At 61.1% G+C, this 21,662-nt stretch overlaps 1 protein-coding gene across 6 annotated transcripts in view; it reads left to right on the top strand.

Annotated features, from left to right (window-relative positions):
- Positions 1–3,778: 3,778 nt before the first annotated feature.
- The window catches only part of CAMTA1 (calmodulin binding transcription activator 1), an 80,533-nt gene continuing 62,649 nt past the window's right edge, over positions 3,779–21,662 (top strand). Inside the window, exons 1-2 of one of the 6 annotated variants that reach the window (XM_025048574.1) lie at positions 3,779–3,900; positions 9,352–9,486. The gene's annotated coding sequence lies outside the window, so the exon portion shown is untranslated. Of the gene's footprint in view, positions 3,901–9,351; positions 9,487–21,662 lie in introns of those variants that run through there. The other 5 variants (XM_025048570.1, XM_025048571.1, XM_025048572.1 and 2 more) reach the window with 5 other exon arrangements.

Below are 21,662 nucleotides of genomic sequence, written 5' to 3'. Positions count from 1 at the left end.
AGCTTTCAGACACGAGCATCTCGGCAGGTGTCTAGACGGCAGTGCGTGCCCACGCACCACGTGCACGGCGTGGTTATACACGCCCTCGGGGGCCCAGAGGCAGCTGCTTTGTATGGCGAGGAGCACGAGGCCGGGGCCGGACCGTCTGATTCCAACCCTGGCCCCACGCTTACTGGCCGGGGCCTGGGCAGGGGGCTGCCTTTCCTGTCTCTGCCTCATTGGGGGAAGTGAGGACTGAGCAAAGTGTTTGGGCAGCGCCTCTCTCTTCTGCCCCTCTTCGTTTGCTGGGTCAGTGTGCAGGTCTCTGGGTCAGTCCAGGCCGCACTCTGGCCTCCTTGGGCCCGCAGGCACTAGAGGGGGCCCTTCGCAGGCCCTGTCTGTCCCCGAGGGCCCACCCACACGCAGATCCACGAGCTGTACCTGGAGAAAGGCAGTTCGGCAGCTGGCCACGGGAGGGCAGCACGGGAACGAGGAAGGGATGGTGGTCCGTGCGCCTCGCAGAGGGAGCGTCCAGGCCTGGTTTTCCTAAAACCCTCGGTGAGCCCAGCTGCCCAGGAACAAAAGCAGCTCAAATTCAATTGGATTTGGAAGATGCCCAGATGCCACCCAGCCGGGTGCTTTGAGGCTGACCCTGGCCGCGTGGGGAGACCTCTCCAGAGGCCCTGGGGGCTCTGCCGGCCGCTGCTTCCTCACCATCCTGTCCCACCCCAGCCGCTGTCCCCAGTTCAGCAGCAGAGCCACCGCCTCCTGGGTTCCCTGCAGAGGAGAGGAGCCAGCACCTCTCCAGACCCTTCCCCGCCCTCAGCCCCCTGGCTGGCGTGCTCGCCTGTCCCCTTCTCCACAGGCAAGAGGCCTGCTTGCTGTGTCTGGAGCCCCGTTCCCGCCCGGTTGCCAAGCTCGTGGAGGGCTCTGCGTGAGACACGCAGACCCAGGGACGCTTCTGTAACTGTGGGGTCGGGCTGAAGTCCCTCAGGCCCCACCAGCTCTAAAATTCCTGGTGCTCAGGCACCCACTTTGCAGGAACAGGAAGACCAGGGCCCTCTTGCTGTCTCTTCTTGGAGGGTGTCCCCCAACAGGCTGCTCCCACTTCTGTGCTCTGTTCACCTCTCCACCTCCAGCTGCAGCTGGTCACCACCACACACACACACACACACACATGCACACGCACGCATATGCACACACACGCATGCACATGCACGTGTATGCACACGTGCACACATGCACACGCACGCGTATGCACACACGCACACATGCACACACACACATGCACACGCATGCACATGAACACACGCACGCATACGCACATGCACACACGCACACGCACACACACATATGCACACACACGCATATGCGCACACGCACACATACACACATGCGCACACATCCACACGCACACATGCACACACGCACACGCACGCACACACATGCACACCCTGGAGCTGTCCTTGGTGCATGTGCGTCTGGGTCCTTTATCTCAGGACTCCCAGGGTGTGGAGACCTCAGATGGCATTTGTTACTCCGTCCCCTCCCCCAGCCCTTCTGCGCACCGCCCTCCACGGCCACTCCTGCTGCTCCAGGCAGAGGCGGCTGCAATTAGAGCCTCAGGTGCCTGCGACACAGCAATTCAGCACAGCCAGGCGAGCATTGCCATGGAAACCGTCCCCTGAACTGATGGATGCTGAGCCCATCCCGGCGGTTTCCATGGAGAAATCCTGATGTGCTGCCGCTCCCGCTGTCCTTTGTTCCTCTCAGCGGCCCTGGCTCCGCACTCACAGCTGCCGACTGGGGTTACTGTTTCTTTCCCTTCTCTCGTGGTAGCTGTCGGTGGCCTTTTGAAGCCACCGATCTTCCACTTCCCAGGATCCAGGGAGGCTCGTGCCCCAAGTTGGCATCCCAAAGTCGGGGTGCACTTCCCAGCCAGGAACCCACTCCCAGCCTGTGGTCCCAAGGAGGCCAGCCTGGCCCCGCCACGGCCACAGAGTGCCAAATCTCCCTATAGGGCCTTATATCAGACCCAAGGAATGTTAAGGCCACAGGGCCCCCGAGGGGTCAGATGCCACCCGGAGAGGCTGGGCCACTCGCCTGAGGACACACGGCTACGGAGGGGGAGGGGCGGGCCTCCTGTCTTTGGTTCTTGGTCGTTTGCTCTCTCCACTGCCCTCCGAACTTTGCTGTCCAGCTATAAGACGGTTCCTCCAAAGCCAGCCCAGCCCAGAAGAAGGCCTGTCCGAGAGCACGGGGTCGTGTCCTCCGTGGTGGGCCCCTCTGTCCCATGCTGAGCACGGGAGCCACCTGCACTTCAGCCCTCGACACAGTCCCCCCTGCTGCAGACGCCCCGGGCCAGGTCTGGGCCAGGCCTCTGGACAAGCCTCTTGCTGAGGCTGGGGGTCCCTCTGGGGCAGGGATGAGCCAGAGCCAAGGAGAGGTTACCGAGAACAGCTGACTGAGCAGAAGAGAGCGTCTGGCTGGCATGGGGCAGCGTGAGGGGGCTGGGGTCTGGCCTCTGTGGCCTGGAGAGGGCAGAAGGAGGGCCGTGGGCCCCACACTTGTCACCACCACCACCGCCACCCCCAACCCCCACCACTCCCACCTCCCCACCCCCCATTAACCACCCCAGTCTCCAGCTGGCCACCTCTCAGCCTTCTATAGCCCAGACACCAGGTGGCGCTCTCCACCCTGTCCAGCGTGGCTCTTGGCCACCTGCTGGGAAAGGTGGATGGAGCGGGTGGTGGTCCCACCCACGCAGAGCCAGAGAGGCCAGCACCCCCACCCTCTGTACCCCCCACTCAGCGCACCCTCCCCTGGGCTGTCTGAGCCCCGAGTTAGGCACCCACAACTCCTTGTCCACTTTGTTCACACGATGGAGTGCAAGGAGGCACCGTTAATCACTCGGCAGGGACAGTGGCCGTGGAGCAGGACCGGCCAGGGCAGCGGGACAGAAGCCTGCCTCCTCACTCGGTGGCATGCGCTGGCGGGTTCCGGCAGGAGGTCAGGCAGTGGCCCCACCTTTCCTGCAGCCTCTGTGTCCTTTTCCCCTTGAGCTGAGCAAGGTCATCCGAGCCCCCCACCCCCTGATCCCGCCCTGTAGGAGCAACTGCGGCCCAGCCAAGCCACCCGCACATCCGCGCCTGTGTGTGCTGTGTGCGTGCACAGTGAGGGGACCAGACTAGCTGTGTGGGTGGTGGCACAGACAAGAGCCCTCGATGGCTCAGCACAGAGACGAGGCCAGTGCTCGGACCCGCCCTATGCCCAAGCCCCAGCTCGAAGCCCCTCTCCAGCCCAGGGCAATCTCTGAGCCCCTCCAACTCAGCCTGCCTTCCCCATTTTTCTGTCTGTCGTCTTCCGCATCACCTAGTTCATCCGCCCCTCCCTTCCTTGCCCCCTCCCCTGAGAGTCCCTGGTCCCTTCTAATTTAGCCACCAGAACTTCCAGTTCCTTCAGTGACATTAAAGATGCTCAGGCCTCTTTTCAAAACTCAAAGCTCCCTCAATCTGTCCGTCAGCAAATGACAGAGGAAGCCCCCTCCCACCCCTCCACTTCCTTCAGGGGAAGCACCAGGGGGAGGAAGGCTGGGGTCTCTCTTCCTGCTGCAGTCCTGAAATGGGGACTCTCAAAATCAGGGCTTATTGGAATCCAGGGACCTGCATGTTCAACAAGCCCACGGGGGCGGGGGCAGAGGTGCAGACCCCCACGTGGGCAGGGCGGTCTCGGAGGCCTGCGCCCCCCAGCCCTGCCCGAGGCTGACACTGGTCTCTGCTACTTGCTCTTTCCAGGGAGGAGTGAAGGTTCTCATCACAGGCCCGTGGCAAGAAGCCAGCAGTAACTACAGCTGCCTGTTCGACCAGATCTCAGTGCCTGCGTCCTTGATTCAGCCCGGCGTGCTGCGCTGCTACTGCCCGGGTGAGGCCGCCTTCCGCGGGGGGCCGGGGGCCCGGGAGCTCCGGACCTGGAGTGCGCCTGGGGCGCCCCCGGGCGAGGCTCGCTTCCCCAGCTGTGAAGAAGCGGGTCTCGGATCGGCTGTCGTGTCCCCTGTCCTGGCCCATGGACCCCAGATCAGACAGGGATACGGCCGTGCTTGGCTGGGATTCTGAATGGTGGGGAAACTAGAGAGCGATCAGCCAAGATGACACAGCCAGGACTGGCCACGGTGGGAGGCTCTCGCCGCCCTGGACCCGCAGGGCCACTGGAGCTGGTGAGAGCCGGCTGGGTAGAGGGGCCCCACAGGAGCTGGGTCTGGGGTCCGAGGCCACCTCCACAGCGAGACGGACCTCTCTCCTCTGCCCATGCCTCCCACGGCCCAAGCCAATCAAAAGCCACAAGAACAAGAGAGCTCAGGCCGTGGGTCCACTGGGTCAGCCCCCTGGGACATGGCAGGTCAGAGAGGGCTGGAGAAGCCTGGCAGGCGGTGGGGGAGGAGGGTGCACACAAACTCCTTCGAGGATCTGATGAAGCCATCCGCCCCGTGCCCAGGAGGTCGTGCGTGTACAGAATTTGCTTCCGGGTCCAGGGGCGGGAGACCCTGTGTGCTGTCCACGCTGCTCTGACTCTTCCCGACTCCCTCAGGGTTTCATCATCATCCGCTTGTCCTTGACCTCTGGCCATCGCTACCTCCCCACTAGCCTGTTGGCTCTATGCAGGCAAGGTCCGTGTCTTCCTTGGCCACCAAGTCTCCCCAGGGCTCGCCAAGTGCCTGGCACATCACAGAAGAAAAGAGTTATTTGCGAAGGAATCTGTTTCTAGAGCTCACGCTTTCTGTTCCCTGGGCTGGTGCTGGGAACCCCCCTGGCTGGCCCCTCGCACACATCATTAGCCCAGAGATGGCTTGCCCAGCTCGCCCAGGCAATGACGGAGGGGCAGACAGGTGGGGCAGCGGCCACACCCCATGTTGTCTGAAGCCAGGAGGCCTACAAAGGAGAGGATACTCTCTGTGGAGGGCTGGGGATGGGGAAGAGAAGTGGGGGCAGGGGTCCCCAGGAGCAGAGCTGACTGGTGCCAGGTGCCAGGATCTGGGGTGGTCCAGCCTGAGCCTTGGGCCAACCCCGCTGTCTGGCTCCCCCTGCACGTAGGCTCCAGAGCTCACAGGGACCATTCTTCCCGCTCCCTCTGTGCCCCACCATGCAGCCCACCAGAGAAGAATGCGCCACGCCGGGCTCGCATGCTCGGCCTCCACCTGAACCCAGCACCTCCTTCACCCCAAATGATCCAGGGAGCCAGGGCTGGTGCTCGCGGTAGCCTCCGCCTGCTGGCCCTGCTCCCAGTGGCTGCCTGGCTGGCTCCGCGGGACTCACTCAGTCCCCTTTGCTCCCGGCAGCCCTGCTCCACCTGGAGCTCAGCCATCCAGGGGGCTGGCGGGGCTGGGCCAGCCTATCGCGGCTGGGGACTATGTGCAGCTAACGTGTCCCGCCCACCCTGCTGGCCGAGTGTGGGGAGAGGGCAGCATGTTATTAAATTGTCCACTTATCACCTGCTGCTGGAACAGAACTCGCCTCGACTATAAATAGATGCCACTTCTTATACCTGGTTCTCGCCTGGCTGAGGACCCAGAGCTTGCCGTCCTAAGTTATCTGACCCTCAAAACAAACAAAAAAAAACCAACCAGCCTTTGCATGCCCTCTGGGTGATGTCCCAGGCCAGGGCCCGGCAAACCCTGGGGGCTGGGTCGGTCACACTGCAGTACAGCCCAGATGGGCCAGGTACCATCTGTGTGACTAGCTCGGTAGTTGACCTCGCTGGGCCTCTGTTTCTCCATCCTTAAAAACCTGTCAGACAGACGAGCTGAGGGACAGTCCCCAGACCCCAGATCACCTGGCTAACGTGCCCGTTTACTAGGGTGCTCCACGTGCGAGGCCTTCGCTCTTTCCTGCCCGAGGGGGCCGTGAGGAGAGGGTATCGGGGCTGTGCAGTCTCAGCGAGCAGTTCTTCTCACCCCAGAGTGTGTCTGGGTCCCCAGAGCTCCCGGGCACCCTCTACGCGGGCCACCGTCATTCAGGCCCTTCTGACAGGCTGCATCTCAGGCCAGGGGCGAGAAGCCACAGCCTCGGTGACGACCCAGCACCGGGGACCTGCCACTAAAGCTCTGTTCTGTCGCACAGCTAATCACAAAGGGGGAGGTCCCCTTGGGGCATCTCTTTCTTGAGGCCCAAACTGAAGCATGTCACTCTATAAGACAGCTCTGAATGCGTGCATGCGTTCGTTCATTCATTTCTTCATTCATCCCATCGTTTGCCAAGTACTAGGTAGGTACCTGCAATGAAGCAAAGCATAACCCAGACATTAACCCTAACCTTGACCATAAGGGATGGCGCTGGCTGCTCGGGGGCCTCATCCTCCCGCCCTCCCAGGGGCTCAGGGAAGCTGGAGCTGAACTTGAAGAACGAACCCTCAAAGCCAGAACCCAACTGGGCTCACTGAAAAAAGGGCTCAGAGGCCTATGAGCACAAGCCAGGCCACCTTAGGGACTGGGAGTGACACAGAACGAGGGGCACTAGGAGGTGAGCGGGGGAGGGGCACAGGGGGCACAAATGGCCACTGCCGCCAGCCCTACACGCAGGCCCAGGCAAAGCGGGGGAGGAGGCTCGACCCTGGGCAAGAACACGGCAGCTCCACGCCCACCATGGGCCGCAGAAGACACACAGCCATGGCATCTGTCCCCTGCAAGGCTCCGGTCATGCTTCAAGGTCAGGAGAGAAACAAGCAAGTCAGAGCAGAGGAGAAAGCGGCAACCTGGGAGGACTGGGGACTGAGGAAAGGCAGCCTGGGCTTGGGATAGGGGAGAAGAGCCCACCCACAAGAGGACCTTGCTCTGGGGCGTCCGGACCGCCCCACCCTGGATTCCTGGGAGGTCCCCAAAAGGCAAAAGACAAAATTGAAAATTTTGAAGCAATGCATCCAACAGTTACCGAGCGGCCCTAACGCGCCAGGCCCTGGCCTTGGCACGGGCAGAAAGGGGAAATCAGGACAGACCCGGTCCCAGTGCTCACGGAGCTTACAGTGACTGCGGGAGACAGACAGCAAACGAGCGAACAAAGAAACAACCGAGGTAACTGGAGAAAACTGTATCAGGAGGGTAAAACGGGGTAGCGTGGTCAAGTCACTTGGGAAGAGAGCGCTTCCTTTGAACAGGCGGATGAGGGAAGACCTCGCACAGGCCAGACATGAAGCCGGGACCTGAACAATGAAATGCGCGTTGGTGCGTGGGGAGCACGCAGGCAGCGGGCAGAGGAAGCGCAAAGGCCGAGGTGGGCAGAAGCTTGGCAAGTTGGAGCATGCAGAGGTGCGGGAGTTGAACACGGCACAGTTGCAGAGGATGACAAGGACCAAATCACGCCCATCCTTCCAGGGCATGGGAAGGTGCTCGGCTTGGCTTTATTCGCAATGGGAAGCCATTCGTTTCGAGTTGGGGAGCGACCTGATGGAAAGTATGTCTTTAAAAGCCGGGTACGTGGGCGCGTGGATTGCAGGGAGAACGAACAGAGCAGGGAAGCCAGAGGAAGCAGGCTGGACGCGGGCTCCCGCTGGTTTAATGGCTGTCGCATTGGACTGTGCCCCCCAACACCGTCCCAGCAGGAACAGGTCTCGGGGGTGCCGCGGTTGTTCTCAGCAGAGGCTAATGCAGGAGCCTGGGCAAGAAATGATGGCAGCCTGGGCTGGCACGGTGGCAGCGGAGATGGAGAGAAGCAGGTGGAGGAGGCAGGACGCAGATGAGGAGGAGGGAAGGGGACTGTCAAGGGAGTGTCCCGTGCCGTGGCCCCTCGTGGGCTGGGTTGCTGGGCTGAGCCCAGGAGCTCACGGCAGGTCTTCGCCGCTCCGTCTCTCTGGAGAAGGAAGGGAGGCCTCTGAATGGGCCACCATTCCAACGTCACTGCAGGTCGTGCAAGTGCCAGGACCCGGCCGAAGAGCAGCGGTGGAGAAGGCCTCTCGGGCCTTGAGCTCCCCAGGGGCCGGCCGAGGGGCGGAGGCCTGCCACGAGGAGCAGAGCTGAGCAGGCTCCTCCCCAGGGCAGGCGAGTGACCACAAGCTTGGGGGTCTGCCCGGGGATGCCGTCACACCTCCGAAGGTTCTGGGCTTGGCGGAGATCCCCGCCCAGAGAGGCGGCACGGGGGTCCCGGGAGACCCGCACCCACTGTGGAGCCAGTCGGTTCAGCCCGGGGTCTGGAGCTGACAGGCCGCAGCAGCGGGAGAAGCACGGGAGAACCCACGGGTCACCCTGGGCACTGACTTCCTGAAGACCCGCTCCAGAGACGGCGTAACACCTGCACCTCGGAAGGACAGAAGCCATGGGTCAATGAGCTGCTTTCCCATGGGACGTGAGGTCCCCATGAGATGTCATCATAGGGAAGAGCTTCACTCCGCCCTGGGGAGCAGCTGACTTGGACAGCTTCCTGCAGTCCGTGAGCCTCTGAGAACCAACAGCCCAAATAGTAACACGATCCTCCTGTGCGTCCTCCCTGGAAGTCTGTCCTGGGAGGCCCTGGGCACCGGTCTCTGGTGTTCCAGAAAAGCAGGACAGAGAGCACAGAGCCCTGGTGTGGCCCGGGGGCCAAGGCCTGTCGGGGCAGAGCAGCCTGCGCAGCCGCTACCAGCCTTCGGCCCATCTCTGGGCCACGGCCCCCCGAGATCCCCACAGGAACCCGGAGCAGTGGCCTCCACCCCAGAACTGAAGCGGGTCCCCGCCAGGGCCATGTCTGCCTCTTGGTGACAGTGAGGACATCCCATTCGATCATCAACCAATCCAGTCTTCACTGGGCCTGTGGCGGGGCCAGAGCAGTTAAGGGGACCCACACGGGCCTGCCTCCCAGAAGCTGCTTCGTGCCAGCACCCTGGCTCGGCACCGCAGGGCCCGGAGTAACAGCCGGAGCCCTTGCTCTCGCCGGGGGAGACTGAAGAACTTCTAAAAATACACAGCAGGCTGTGCTAAGTGAGTCAGGACAAGCTCGTAGGAAAAGGTGAGACAAATGAGCACAGGGGAGTCTGAAGCAAATGCTGTACCCGAACCCCGCCTGGGATGAGCGGGCCGGGCGGGCAGGCGAGCGGGGCGCCGTTCATTCACTCACTCACTCACTCATTCATTCATTCATTCATTCAGCAAATCTGCACTGATCTCCCGGTCCCCGCCCACACTGGGGAGCGGAGGAGCAACGAGGCAATTAGGACATGAGTGTGGAGTGACCCAGGACGCCTGACTGTGTCAGGGGGTCCAGAGAAGGTCTCTGGCAGAAGCAGCACTGCCTTGGGGCCTCGAGGAATGAGCAGGCACCGCCCAGGGTTACCCGGTGAGGGGTGACGGGGAGGGGCCGCCCCAGGTCCTCGGGTCCCCGCCTCCGGCCTGACCTCTCTTTCCGTTGCTTTCAGCCCATGACACCGGCCTCGTGACTCTACAAGTTGCCTTCAACAACCAGATCATCTCCAACTCAGTGGTCTTCGAGTACAAAGCCCGCGCTCTGCCCACGCTCCCTTCCTCCCAGCATGACTGGCTGTCACTGGACGGTAAGAGCAGCTCTCAGGCCACCTTGCCAGGCTCTGTGGGAGAGGGTCACTTGGGGACCCTGTGGGCAAGGTGCGAAAAAGGAGGACGCATCCAGGTCTCCTTGTTCCTGACCAGAGTGGGAGGCGAAGGGCACAAGTCTCCACCCCCGGAGGAATGACGGGGTGTCCGCCCTTAACCTCAGTGTCTCCCAGGGATGGGATGAAGTATGTGAGTTGGGGCCTGTGGCTGTCACTCCTGCGAGGGGCCTCCGAGTGGCCACACAAGTCCCTGTGTTGCCGAGAGGCCTATCCTCTGCTGCCCCCCGGGGCAGTGTCCAGGGTGTCCTTGAAGCTCCTGGAGGCCATCGCCAAGCCCCAAATCTCTCAGAGACGAAAGCCACGTGGGGGGCAGCTCAGGCTGGGCTTCTGAGATTGTGCGTTGGGTGCTTCTGCCTCTTAGGGTTAACGCGTCAAAAACCCTCTCTCGGAAGCCCTCAGACACCCATCCGCCCCCCTGCTTCTAGGCTGGTTTTAGCCTCTGCCCTGTGGAGCATCTGAAATAAGCCCAGGATTACGATCGCGGCTGAGGGGGAAGGGCCAAGGAGCTCAAATAGGCTCCAAGGGAGGACACAGGACCTGCTGGCCGAGGAAGGGCCTCAGAGAGCTGCTGGCCTTGTCCACGGGGCTGGCTAGTGTTGGCAGCTTGCCCTGGGCCACCAGAGGCTCTGCACCGACCAGCTGCCAAAGGTGGGCGGGGCACGCTAAGGTTAGAGACTGCCCTTCTGGCCAGGACGAGCCTAGAAGAAGCCCAGGAGTCAGCCCTGGGGAACTGAGCTGACGGTCCTCCCTCTGCCCCGGGATCGAGTGGGAGGGATGGCTGCACACGGCCTCGGTATCAGGGCAGCCCGCAGAGGTGCCAGTCCGTGGGGTACCTCTCTGGAGACCTCACCAGCCCAAGGTGTTGGGTCTTGGCCGAGCTGACCTGGGGCCCTCTGCGGGGCCATCTCCTCGGCACCCTCTGTCCACAGTGCGCTTCGCCCTCCCACCTCTCAGGCTCCCCTTGCTGCTGGCTGCTGAAGGGTTTCGGGGCTTGGGTACGTGCTCCGGGCAGTTTTCCTGAGCCACCCCGTATACAAAGCTCAGCCCTGGCAGTGACAGGGTGCCTGGCAGCCACCCTGGCCGCTGAAACTTCGGAGTTGTTCCCAGAGGTGGCTTTGGGTCAGCAGGCATCTGCACCCTGGCAGTGGCTGCCTGGGAGCACCAAGCTGGCCTTGGCAGCCATCCTGGCTGCGAGGATGACCGGCAGGATGTAACGGAGAAGGGCCGGGTGACCGGGGCTCCCGCTCAGGAAATCCGGTTTCGGTTTTGCAGAGCAAATGGGGAACGGAGCAGGGAACCCTGCAGAGCGCTGGCCTCCCCGAGTGACCAGGCTACCTCGACTGAGGGGTTTTGGGACCAGTGCAGGGCCTGCCTGGGAGATGGAGCCCTTCTGACCACCGAGTCTCAGCCAGGAGGTGTCTTCGAGCTCGAAACACAGCAGCCAGTCCCCTGGGAGGCTGCAGAGCCAGCCGGACCAGGTCACGGGCGGAGGAAGATGCTGTGATGTAGATTGTAGGGAAGGGAAGCCACCTTCACGGCTTCACGACAACTCACCCGAGCCCTCGGCCATACCAGGCCCTCGGGCAGTGGGCCTGCTGCCAAGCTGGCCACCTGCTCTCCAGCAGCCGCCTCCATGGGGACTCGGAGCTCTGCCCTCCAGTAGGCCTGCAGTTGAAATAAGCGTCCCCCAGCCCCTGGCAGAATACACAGGAGAGAGGGCAGAAGGGGACGTGGCAGGGCCACCCCCAACAGAGAGCAAATCACGCCCGGAAGACCATGCACCCCTCTCCCTGACCCCTGGCCAGGTGTGTTTTCAGGTGAGGGAGGGGAAAGGTGACCAGCGCAAAGGAATGGTGAGATCCCCACCGGGGAGGGGGAGAGCGAAACCTCCCTCTTCTGTCCCTGAATGAGTACCGGTGACTTATCCACCCGAGGATCCTTTTCCCAGCCTGATAAACAATGACAGTCGGGGGAGGGAGGGCGGAGCAGAACCACGGCCCCAGCGCCAGGGCCATCGTCTGCCCAGTACAAAGGGGACAGCTGGGACAGGCCGGAGGGTGGGCTGGGACAGGCCGGAGGGCGGGGGTCCCCAGGCCTCTGGCCAACCCTGTGGCCTGGCAGAGAACTTTGCGCCGGGGAAGAGGCTGCAGTGGCGCGCGGTCAGAAGCCTCCCCCTCCACTCCCCTCCGGTCTCTGCGGCGCCTTTGCTCAGCCCCGCCCGCCCCCGCGGTTGCTGGGCAAATTTTCCATCCTGAGCGGCTGGAGGTGGAGACGCGCGCCGCAGCGAGCCGGGGGAGTGGCGGGAACGGGGCGGGGGCGAGGGACTGCGGCGCCGAGCAAACTGGGGCGCGAGGGCCCGGGGGCGGTGTGCGCACACACAGACACGCATGCACACGCACACACACGCATGCACACGTCCGCCCGCCCGGCGCAGCTGCAATGCAGAGGGCCTGGCGGACCGGCTGGCGGCTGAGCCCGCGCCCGCGGGGACTGCGGCACGGCCCCGCGCGGTGCAAGCGCCCGCCTTCCTCAGCGCCGGGACAAGCAGGGACGTGCGGAGCCGCGCGCTCTCCTGCCGGCCGCCGCCGCCGCCGCCGGTGAGCGGCTCTGTTTCTCGCCGTCGGTCGCTGTGCCCTCAGTCCTAGGGTCGCTCTTGGTGGCCTCCTCCCCCCTCCTCCCACCCCTGCCATCCCAGAGGGGAGAAATATTTCGGGAAGAGAATTTCTGCCTTCATTTGATTTTACGAATGGCTTTGTTTGCCACACGAAAGGCGGGGTGGGAGGCGCAGAGCGCAGAGAAGCATCAGTAGCTCAGCCTTTGTCCCGAGCGCAGCCTTTGAGCAGCTGGCTGGTGGGGGACGATGGGTCCCGGGACGCCACATCCCTTAAGTACCGGCTGGCTGGCTCAGCCATACACGTGGAGCCCGAGCTGGAACTGTGGGGAGGAGAGAGAAGGGGGCATGCAAGGCCACCAGCGTCCAGCCGGCTCCGCGCCAAACTTGGGGAGCTCAGCCCTCTGGGTCCCCAGAGCTGCAGCGCCTCCCCCAAACCTATGGGCCTTCCCCTCCCTTGCCCTGCCCCTGACCTTGAGCTCAATGGGGCACAGGCCCTTTCTGCCTGGACCCCCACTGCCCAGCGCAGGCTGGCCCGTTGTAGACCACAGTAGGTATTTGTTTTCTGAATGCATGGGCGGGTGAGCGAATGGGTACCCATGGGGCACCGACGAAGAGCTTAATCCAGCCTAGTGGTCAGGAAGGCTTCGTGGAGGAAGCAACCCTTCCCTGAGACCTCGAACCTGAACAGGCGTCAGCAAGGCTAAGAGGGGTGGGAAGGAGTCTTCCGGGGAGGGAGGGCAGCAGGACCCCAAGCACTCCAGGAACTACCGATTTCACCATTTCTTCCCCCAAAAGTCCAGATGCACAGCAGATTTCTTCAGGCCTCCCCCAGGCCATTTGCAGGCCCCCCAGAGTGGTCTGGGACAGGCCAGCACGCTGCTGGAGATGAACTGGGGACGAAGGCAGCCAGGCGGCAGGTTCGCTCTGGAGATGGTTTGGAGAGGGACTCTGGGAAACGCCCCTTCTGCCTGCGCTGTGGGTCCCGTGGATACAAACAGCTCGGGCCGTGCTGAGTGCAGAGGATGTGCCGTCTGTTTAGACGTCTTGCCTGTGCCTGTATTTGCAGACAGAAGCAGCCCAGGTGGCCCGCAGGCCTCGGGCACCTCTAAGTGACCCCTGTCCCTGGGAGAGAAGGGGAGTGGAACTCCCGTGCTCCCTGTTCTTTCTCTTCCAGTCATCCGATTCACCAGGGCCAGGTTCAGGATACCCAGGGTCCCCCGGCCCCGCCCCCACCCCACCGGCCCCCTTCCTGGACCCCCGCTAAGCTGCTTAGACGCTATTTTCAATCAATCGCTTCTCAGGCAGCTGAGCCTCGTGTCTGGGCGAGAGGATTGGAGTGAGGCATGGACGCGGCCCCCTGGGGAGCTCTCCTGCTGAGCCTCAGGGGCTGAGAGAGACCTGGTCATCTCAGGCAGAGGGGAGACCAGGGATTGGAGCTCCCGCCTCGCCCTCCAGGGGCCTGCCTCCTGCGTAAGCCTCAGGGCAGGACAGACACCTGGGGCAGCCTGCCCCCCAGCTCCCCGGGGCCAGCTGAGAGGTTACCTGGTAAGCTGACCTCTGGGGCAGCCGGGCTCCAGGGTAGGTGTCTGGGAAGACTGAGAGCCTTGCTCCTTTCAGAGGAGGTGAAGAGAAGGAAAAGCAAGCTTTGGCCTCCTCGCTTTTCTGAGCAAAACCTCTCTGCTAACAGATGGACCACCTGCAACTGGGGTGGTGCCCAGCTCTGCCCCCTGCCCCGCCTCCAAGCCGCCTGTGCCCGGCGTGCGGCCGTGGTCCCTCTCCCCTTCAGCCTCCACCCACCAGGAGTGGGAGACCACACACTGACTTAGAGACTACGGGTGCAGCCCAGCGGCAACAGGGAGATGCCGTTCCAGCTGTGAGACTGGTCCCCAGGAAGCCTCTGGATGCTTTCTCCCTGCCATGGTGACACTCCAAGGCTTTCTGATGAGCACAGCTGGCCTAGCTCCCTCCTTCCTTCAGACCTATCAGCCTATGTCCCAGTCACCCTCTCTGGGCCCGGCATAAACCGGGAACAGATTCTGAGGGCGTCACTTTGACCAGATGATGTAGAAGGAAGAGCAAAAGTTAAGTAATTCGGTTGTAAATAATTTTAAAATGTCACCGTTGACTCACACAAATATAGTTTGTTTTATGGAGTAGAATACAAAATGCACAAGAGTTTTTAAGATAAGCCGCACGGCATCAGTGAATTGTCTTGGCTTCGGAGAGATGCCATGAGTCAAAGCCGAGGCCCCGCCCACTCCTGCCCCTGGGAGCCCTTCGGAGACAAATTGTGAGGAGCGCAGACACAGGGCGTCTTCCCCATGAGGGAGAAGGGGCGCTGCGAGAGCCTTCTGGCATCCGCCGGGGTGCGGTCTGGGACACACGGGGGCCGGTGAGCTCACGGGTGTTGGGGACTTCTTGGCACAGTAGTGACCTAAGAGACAAGGTGACCGGGGCGGAAGCTGGCATGACCTGGTCTTATACTTGGGATTTGAAGCGGGGTGGCAGGACTCACCTCCCCTCTGAGCTGCAGCCCTGCACCCCCTCAGCCCAGGCCTTGTCCAGAGCTCAGGCTCTCTCCCTGCTCCCCGCTTCTCAGCCGTCTCTCTGTTCTCTGTGGGGCCCACCTGGCGTTACAGTTGGCGTAGTGTCTGCCCTTAGCCCTCCCTAGGCCCCCTGGGGAAGCAATCTCCTGATGTTTGCACCTGAGGCCACACCAAATGGGTCTGTTGGGAGCCCCTCTGTGTGCGGCAGGCAGTGGGTCACCTTAGGGCTGAGCCTCACCCGCCTCCTCATAGCAGCGACAAGTGGTGTCCTGCAGCGAAATGGCACGGGGTGGCCTCCTGCGTCCTCATGCCGGCTACTGGGGCAGGAAGCAGAGCAATCGCCATGGGGAAACCCCAGAGCTCGGGCAGATAGGGCTTCGGATGTGCCCCCCAGGGGTCAGGCGGCTCATCCCAGGGCATGGGGTCAGTGGCTCATACCCTCTGGTGGTCAATATCAACCAACTTGTCCTTGACCGCTGCATTAGTTTCCTAGGGCCACTGTAACAAATGACCACGAACTCAGGGACTTAAAATAGAAATGTATTCTCTTGCAGTTCTAGAAGCTCAAGTAGAAAATCACGGTGTCAGCAGGGCCACAGTCCCTCCGAGGGCCCTAGGGGACAATCCTTCTGGCCTCTCCCAGCTCCTGGTAGCTGCTGGCAGTCCTTGGCCTTCCTTGGCTGGTGACAACTAACTCTGGTCTCTGCCCCGCTTCTCCTCACATGGCATCTTCCCTCCGCGGGTCTCTGTGTCTCTGTTTTCTCTTTGGATTAGGGGCGACAGCCAATCCAGGATGAACCCTCTTAACTAGTTACGTCTGTAACTAATTAATTACAAAGACCCTGTATCCAAATTGGGTCACATTCTGAGGCAGAGGGAGAGGAGAGCAACCCAAGAGAGAGCTGGCTACATGCACATTAATAGAACATTCCAGAAGGAGGAGCCCCCCCCCCCGATGGAGACTGAGAAGGAGAAGTCCTGGGAGTCAGAGGGACTTGGGAGTCGCAGGGCCTAGAGTCGGAGCTTCCCAAGGGGGGAGGGGAAAACCAACAGTCAGAGGTGCTGAGGGTCCCCGAGTCAAATGAGGACCCAACGTCCTGGGCCGCTCTCCTCCCTCTGCCCGTTCTCCCTGAGGGCTTATTCCTGCCCCTCCAGGGGCTCCCTTTACACCGCGTGGAGGTAAACGGGTGCCGACATTTGACCCTTCATGCCTCTTCTCAGACCCAGAGCCCCCTGTCTAACTGCCCTCGGACATCTCTGCTCAGATTTCGCCTGTCCCACATGGGACTCACGGCTGTTGTGTCGTCACCCACCCCGACCCTGCATCTCCTGCAAGACTCCCCACCTCAGTGGACGATCCCACCCAGGACACCGGCATCAGCCCTGGGGCCTCCCGCTCACACCCCGTCACCATCTCAGTGGGTCCTTCTCCCTAATTCTCTCGCTTCTCCCCATCCCCTCTGCCACCACCTTAATTCAGCCCCAAGTCATCTCGAACGTCCCAACCAGTCTCCCGGCCTCTGCTCTCGCCTCCTTCCCCCAGGCCATTGGTCTTTCCACCATCCAGTAAACACGTGCTAAGCACCCGGTGGGCGCCAGGCACTCTGCTCAGCTCCGGGACCTTTATTCTCGTGGAGTTTGTATTCTGGTGGGTGAGAATGACAGCAGCTGAATCACAAAGGAAAAGATCAGGGTGCTAATAATGGGTGGCCTGCTAGAGGGTGCCAGGGTGGCTCGCTTGGGTTGGGGGGGCGGTCAGAGAAGGCTTCTATAGGAAGGAGACGTGACAGGAGGGAGACATCCATACTAAGATCCTGGGAAGGACATTGGGGCAGAGAGAATAACAGCAGAGGGGTGTTGGAGGGACTGAGGAGGCCGCTGTGGCTGAGCCCAGTAGAGAAGACACAGCGAAGGAGAAGGGGCCACCTGCGCCCCGTCATCCAGGCAGGGAGCCGGGATTTGAACCTGAGGACGGCGCGGCCATGGGAGGGTTCTCGGCAGGTGGGTTGACACGCTCAGGTGTTTTCAAGCCCCCCGGCTGCCGTGTGGTGAATGAATTGGGTCTCCACTCACAGGGAGAACCCCCAGACACTCCTGCATCAGTGCGGGCAAGAGACGATGGCTGCTCCAAGGAGACTGGTAATGACGAGTCCCAAGAGGCAATGTGCAGACGCTGGGAGGTAGAGTCGAGGTTCCCGCTGGTGATTCGAACGTGGAGGACGAGCAAAGAATGTTGGGTCGTGCCTGGATTTGGGGCTCGAACAATTGTAGGGGGCGGTGGGCCATTTCCTGAGATGGAAGAGTTCGAAGAAGCAAAGTTGGGAGCCAGGGGATCTAGAGTTTGGTTTTTCCCTCCAGTCGGTGGCTTTATTAGAGTCACCAAGCGTGCGATTGGGTTTGAAAGTCAAAGTCTGCAAGCCAAGGAGAGGCCCAGCAGGGAAATGAAATGCGGGAGTCGTCAGCTCACAGGCGGAATCTAAAGTCAGGGCTCTAAATACGATCGCTCCATGGAAGAGTGTAGACACAGGAGAGGAGAGGTTCAGGTCAGCCGGGCGCGCCCCGACGTTTGGGTGTCAAGCAGAAAAGCAGCTGGTAAAGAGGCTGAGGAGAAGCAGACAGATGGGAGGAAGATGGGGAGACACGACTTCAGCGAGGCTAGCAGAAGGGGGCCTTTCAAGAAAAAGAATGTGGCAGCCGTGTCAAATGCCAGGCGGGGAGGGTTCCAGGTGACGGAGCCTGCGTGAAGGAAGACCTGAAGGCGAGAGGGAGCAACCTGAACTTGAAGAACCCAGAGAAGTGGCTGAAAACTCCGGATACGATGCTGCACAGCCTGTCCGTGAGCTCAGGGCCACGCCGTCCGCCAGCTGGGGCAGGACAGGAAGAACCAGGAGCCTCTCGACTCACCTGGCCCAGGAGATGCTGTGCCTTGCCCGCCTCCGCCCCAGCTCAGTGCAGCAAGAGGAAAGGCCCCAGGTCCTGCTTCTCCTGCTTCACCATGTGATCGTCTAGCAGGCCCCAGGATGACAGAGGGACATCCCACATCTGCTGAGTCCCAGGGACAAACTCCCTCTCCATTGCTCCCCACCAAGGCACAGGGGCCAGAGGCAAGCCCCAAAGTAGGGACAGGCTGTGATTTACCCCTGCATGGTGTGTGGATGTCAGACAGCCCTGGAGACGGCCCTCTGCCCTCTGTCCGGTTTCTGTTGGGTGCAGGAATCCTGCAGATGGGCTAGGAGATGGCCTGGCAGGCCTGCTCGGGGACGTACGCCCTGCCTCCAAGGTCAGTTACGGCGACTCCCATTATCCTGCCGTGTCACTTGGACACGGGTCACCTGCGCTCCAGAAGGCAGTAGCCCCAGAGAGACCAGCAGGGGTGGGGACACCGCCCATCCAGGCCAGCCTTTGACTGGCTTCCTTAGCCTTTCCCAGGATCTGGACCCCAGAATCTGCTTCCCTGGGAAAGAGCCGAGATGCCAGTCTGTTTACCCAGCGGGAAGCACCGGTCCTGAGACCTTGAGGCTCAGAGCACCGTGAGCAAGGGAAGAGGCCGTGCAGAGTGGGGGCTGGTGTGGCCTCCGGGGGAAGCGGGGCCCTGGAGGTCCCAGTCCAGTGGCCGGAGATGCGTCCTGCCCGAGCCAGCTCCACACAGGACTGAGAAGGAAAAACAGCCTCCGCCCAGGGCCGGGAGCAAGGCCTCTCCTTTGAAAAGCTCCTAAAAATACACGTTTCTCATCACTTCCAAGTGGCCCAGCAACCTTGTGCCTCTGTGGCATCGGGACATTCGAAACAGTCTGAGATTGAAGCCCAGCTTCCTCCACTGCAGTAACCTGCTGATGCTTTCCACTCTTGAACTCAAAGTCCTCTGGCAAAACCAGGGACAGACAGGTGTGTGTTTGGTGTTCCATGCTTTATAAGAATGACAGAAGACATCATGCCACCTCGGTGGTAGAGTGGAAATAGTCGACACGCCAGAAACAAACCTGGAATCTTCGAGAGTTAGAACTTGAAGGAAACTCAGTTGTCTCACAGTCCAACCTCCTCATCCTTCTGGAAGGAGTCTGCTCCCCCAGGGTGGCAACTCGCCCCAGGCCGTTGCTGCGTCAGGACAGAAGGCCCTGCTGCCTCCCACCGCCTTGTCCTTCTCCATCGCCCAGCCAGAACCACCAACACGCCGGAAGCCAGGTCACCAGGGTGGATGAGACAGGAGCCAGCCGATGCCCTAGGCACGTGGCGGATTGTGGTTTCTCAGCCAGTCAGCGTCTGCCGCAGGTGTCCTGGCCAAATGAGCGTTCGCACCTACAGAGAGGGAACAGCCACCTGACTCCCACGCTGTGCTCCAAGCCCCTGGAGGGACCAGTTCTGACATCAGCAGACGAGGAAAGGCATGTCCTTTCTCCTGCCCAAGTCTGAGGGGTGCTGGGATGTGAGTGGAGAACTCTGCCCCAGACCTCGCCCCATTTGATGGAACCCACGCTTAGGAGAGCTGGTGATGTCCCGTGTCACTTCAGTGGCACCAAGCTGCATCCACTGATCTCGAGACGTGTAGGAGAGCATTAACTCACTCAAACTTCCCCACGGCCTACGAGGTCCCACACTGGACAGGTGAGGACATTCACACACGACAGCAAGCAGGCGATCAGAATCACACACAGGTGTCCTGACCCATCCGCCTGCCCTTGACCTCCACGGAACGAAAGTCTTCCTCTGAGCCTCCGCTTCCTACCGTAACTGTGCTGCGTCTGACTTGGCCTCCAGATCTGGAAGCCTCCCTTGCCCCTGCCTCCCCCTTCCCCACCACCCTCTCCCCAGTTTGCAAATTCAGACCTTCAAAACCCACAGACCTTCCTGCTCCCGGTCGCTCTGCCATTTCCCTATCTCAGACCTTTATCACCTGAGATCTGGGCTGGGGCCTCCCACTTCTTCCCCTTCCCATCGCCGATTCAGAAAGGGCTGGCAGAGCACCCACAGTGTGCCGGGCCCTGTGCTAGGTGCTGTCCGCTGGGAGCAGCAGGCGAGGACACCGGCACCTATAACCCGGCACAGTAAGATCTGTTAGAGAGGGACGCACGGGGCCGTTGGGAGGGGACTAGCCAGCCATTTGCTCCTCGGGACGGTCAGGATGAAGGCCACGCTCCGCGTGGAATACGCCGACCTCGGCCTGTCCCTCTCGCCGTCAGCCCCCGTCCCCCGCATAGTGTTCTACCCTCCGCTCGACGAAGATGCCCAGACCTTCGCAAACACATCGTGTCGTCTCTTACCTCTGAGCCTTCACACGTGCTGTTCCCTCTGGTCCCCGCGGCCAGTCGAGAGAATTCCTGCTCTCTCGAAAATTTCCACTCTCGGGCGCCTTCGCGGTGAAAGCAGGCTCACTTCCCAGCTCGTCCCACCGCCCCACGTGCGGGTGCCTTCTTTCTGTTTGGCTTCTTCATCACGCTTTGTCAATTACTCTGTTAGCAACTTCCTCTTTGTCATCGTTCATTCGCTCACTGGTGATGGAGTCCCCATTAGGTGCCAGACGCTGAGCTAAATGCCGGAATCGAGACAAATGAACAAAAGCAGACGAGGTTCTTGCACTCGCCCAGCTGACTGTCTAGCGGAGGAGAAACCAGACCTGGCCACCGAGCCTTTGCACAAACAGGCATTTGGGAGCCTGTAATGAAGGGCGGTGGGGGTGGGAGGGGCAACCGCTCCAGGAGGATTTCTTAAAGAAATGACCCTTATGCTGAGATCTGGACGTCGAATCCATGAAGAATGTTCATTCTAGACAGAGGTGGACAGAATACACGGAGAGCTCTGTGGCGGGGGAGAAGCCTGTGAACACAGGGACCACGTGAAGGCCAGTGAGGAGGGGCGGGGAGTGGGGATGAGGACGGACAGGTTGGAGGGGCGCTCGGGTGCAGGACCGTGTGGGCCAGGCTCTCTCTCTCTCTCAGGGGAGGGATGGCACTGAAGGTTGGAGGGGCGGTGACGTGACCAGGCTTGCATTTCGAGACGTGTCCTTGGCTGCTGCGTGGAGAATGGACTGAAGGAGGCCAGAGCAGGTGCGGGTAGACCAGTTAATCCTCCTGGCTAGAGATGATGTTGGCCTTGGCGGTTCTGGAAAGAAGGGGTCACTCAAGAGACATTTAGGAGGTGGCCTCAGGAGGCCTGTAGGTGGGTTAGATCTGGGGCATTCCATGTCATTCACTCTGGAGGGGACCAGTCATGAATCGGGCGGAGTTTGAAGGACCTTTGGGAATGCCACGTGAAAAGTCCATAGTAAGTGAATGGACGTGGGCTCCAGAGCTCAGAGAAGCGTACAGGCAGGAGAGAGAAGTCTGTGACGTGTCTGCGTGGGGCTGGCACTGGATGAAATGCGTCAAGGTGTGTGGATAACATTGACAATGGTGAGAACATAGCTGAGTCCTGAGGCCCAGGATGTCTTAATTATCATTGTGCCCCAAGAGGCCAGGAACATAGTAGGTGTTCGATAAATGTTTCTTCAAGGGATATATGGATGGACAGATGAACAGCCAGTGGTGTCTTCGTGACCACTGTCCTCACTGCTAACTGACCTGAGCATCCCCGATGTCAGAACCAGGCCGGGGAGAGTGCCCAGAGCTGACCAGGCACCATTACCCGCTTTCTGGTCTCCCTGTCACCGGACAAGCTTCAGGCAAATGACCAAAGACAACAATGCAGAAGCTTGACCCTAAGCTCTCTTATTCATATGCCTTGGGGCTGCTTCCAGAACTTTTAAGGGGCCACCCGCTGAGGACAGAGAACTGTCCACTCACACTGAAGTTTAGGGAGAGAGCAAATCCCTTCCCTGAGCTCAGAGAAGAGGGGGCCTTGCCAGCCAGATCCTTGGCAAGTCACCGCGTGGTGTGTCATGGTCCCGGGGCCCAGAGGAGGGCCCCCTCTGACCCTCCATGACCCCTTGTCATCCGACCCAGGCT

Source organism: Pteropus alecto, unplaced genomic scaffold (assembly GCF_000325575.1).
Source record: "Pteropus alecto unplaced genomic scaffold, ASM32557v1 scaffold125, whole genome shotgun sequence".
NCBI lineage: Eukaryota > Metazoa > Chordata > Mammalia > Chiroptera > Pteropodidae > Pteropus > Pteropus alecto.
The sequence above is the reverse complement of the archived record's forward strand: the minus strand, read 5'-3'. Positions and strand labels throughout refer to the sequence as shown.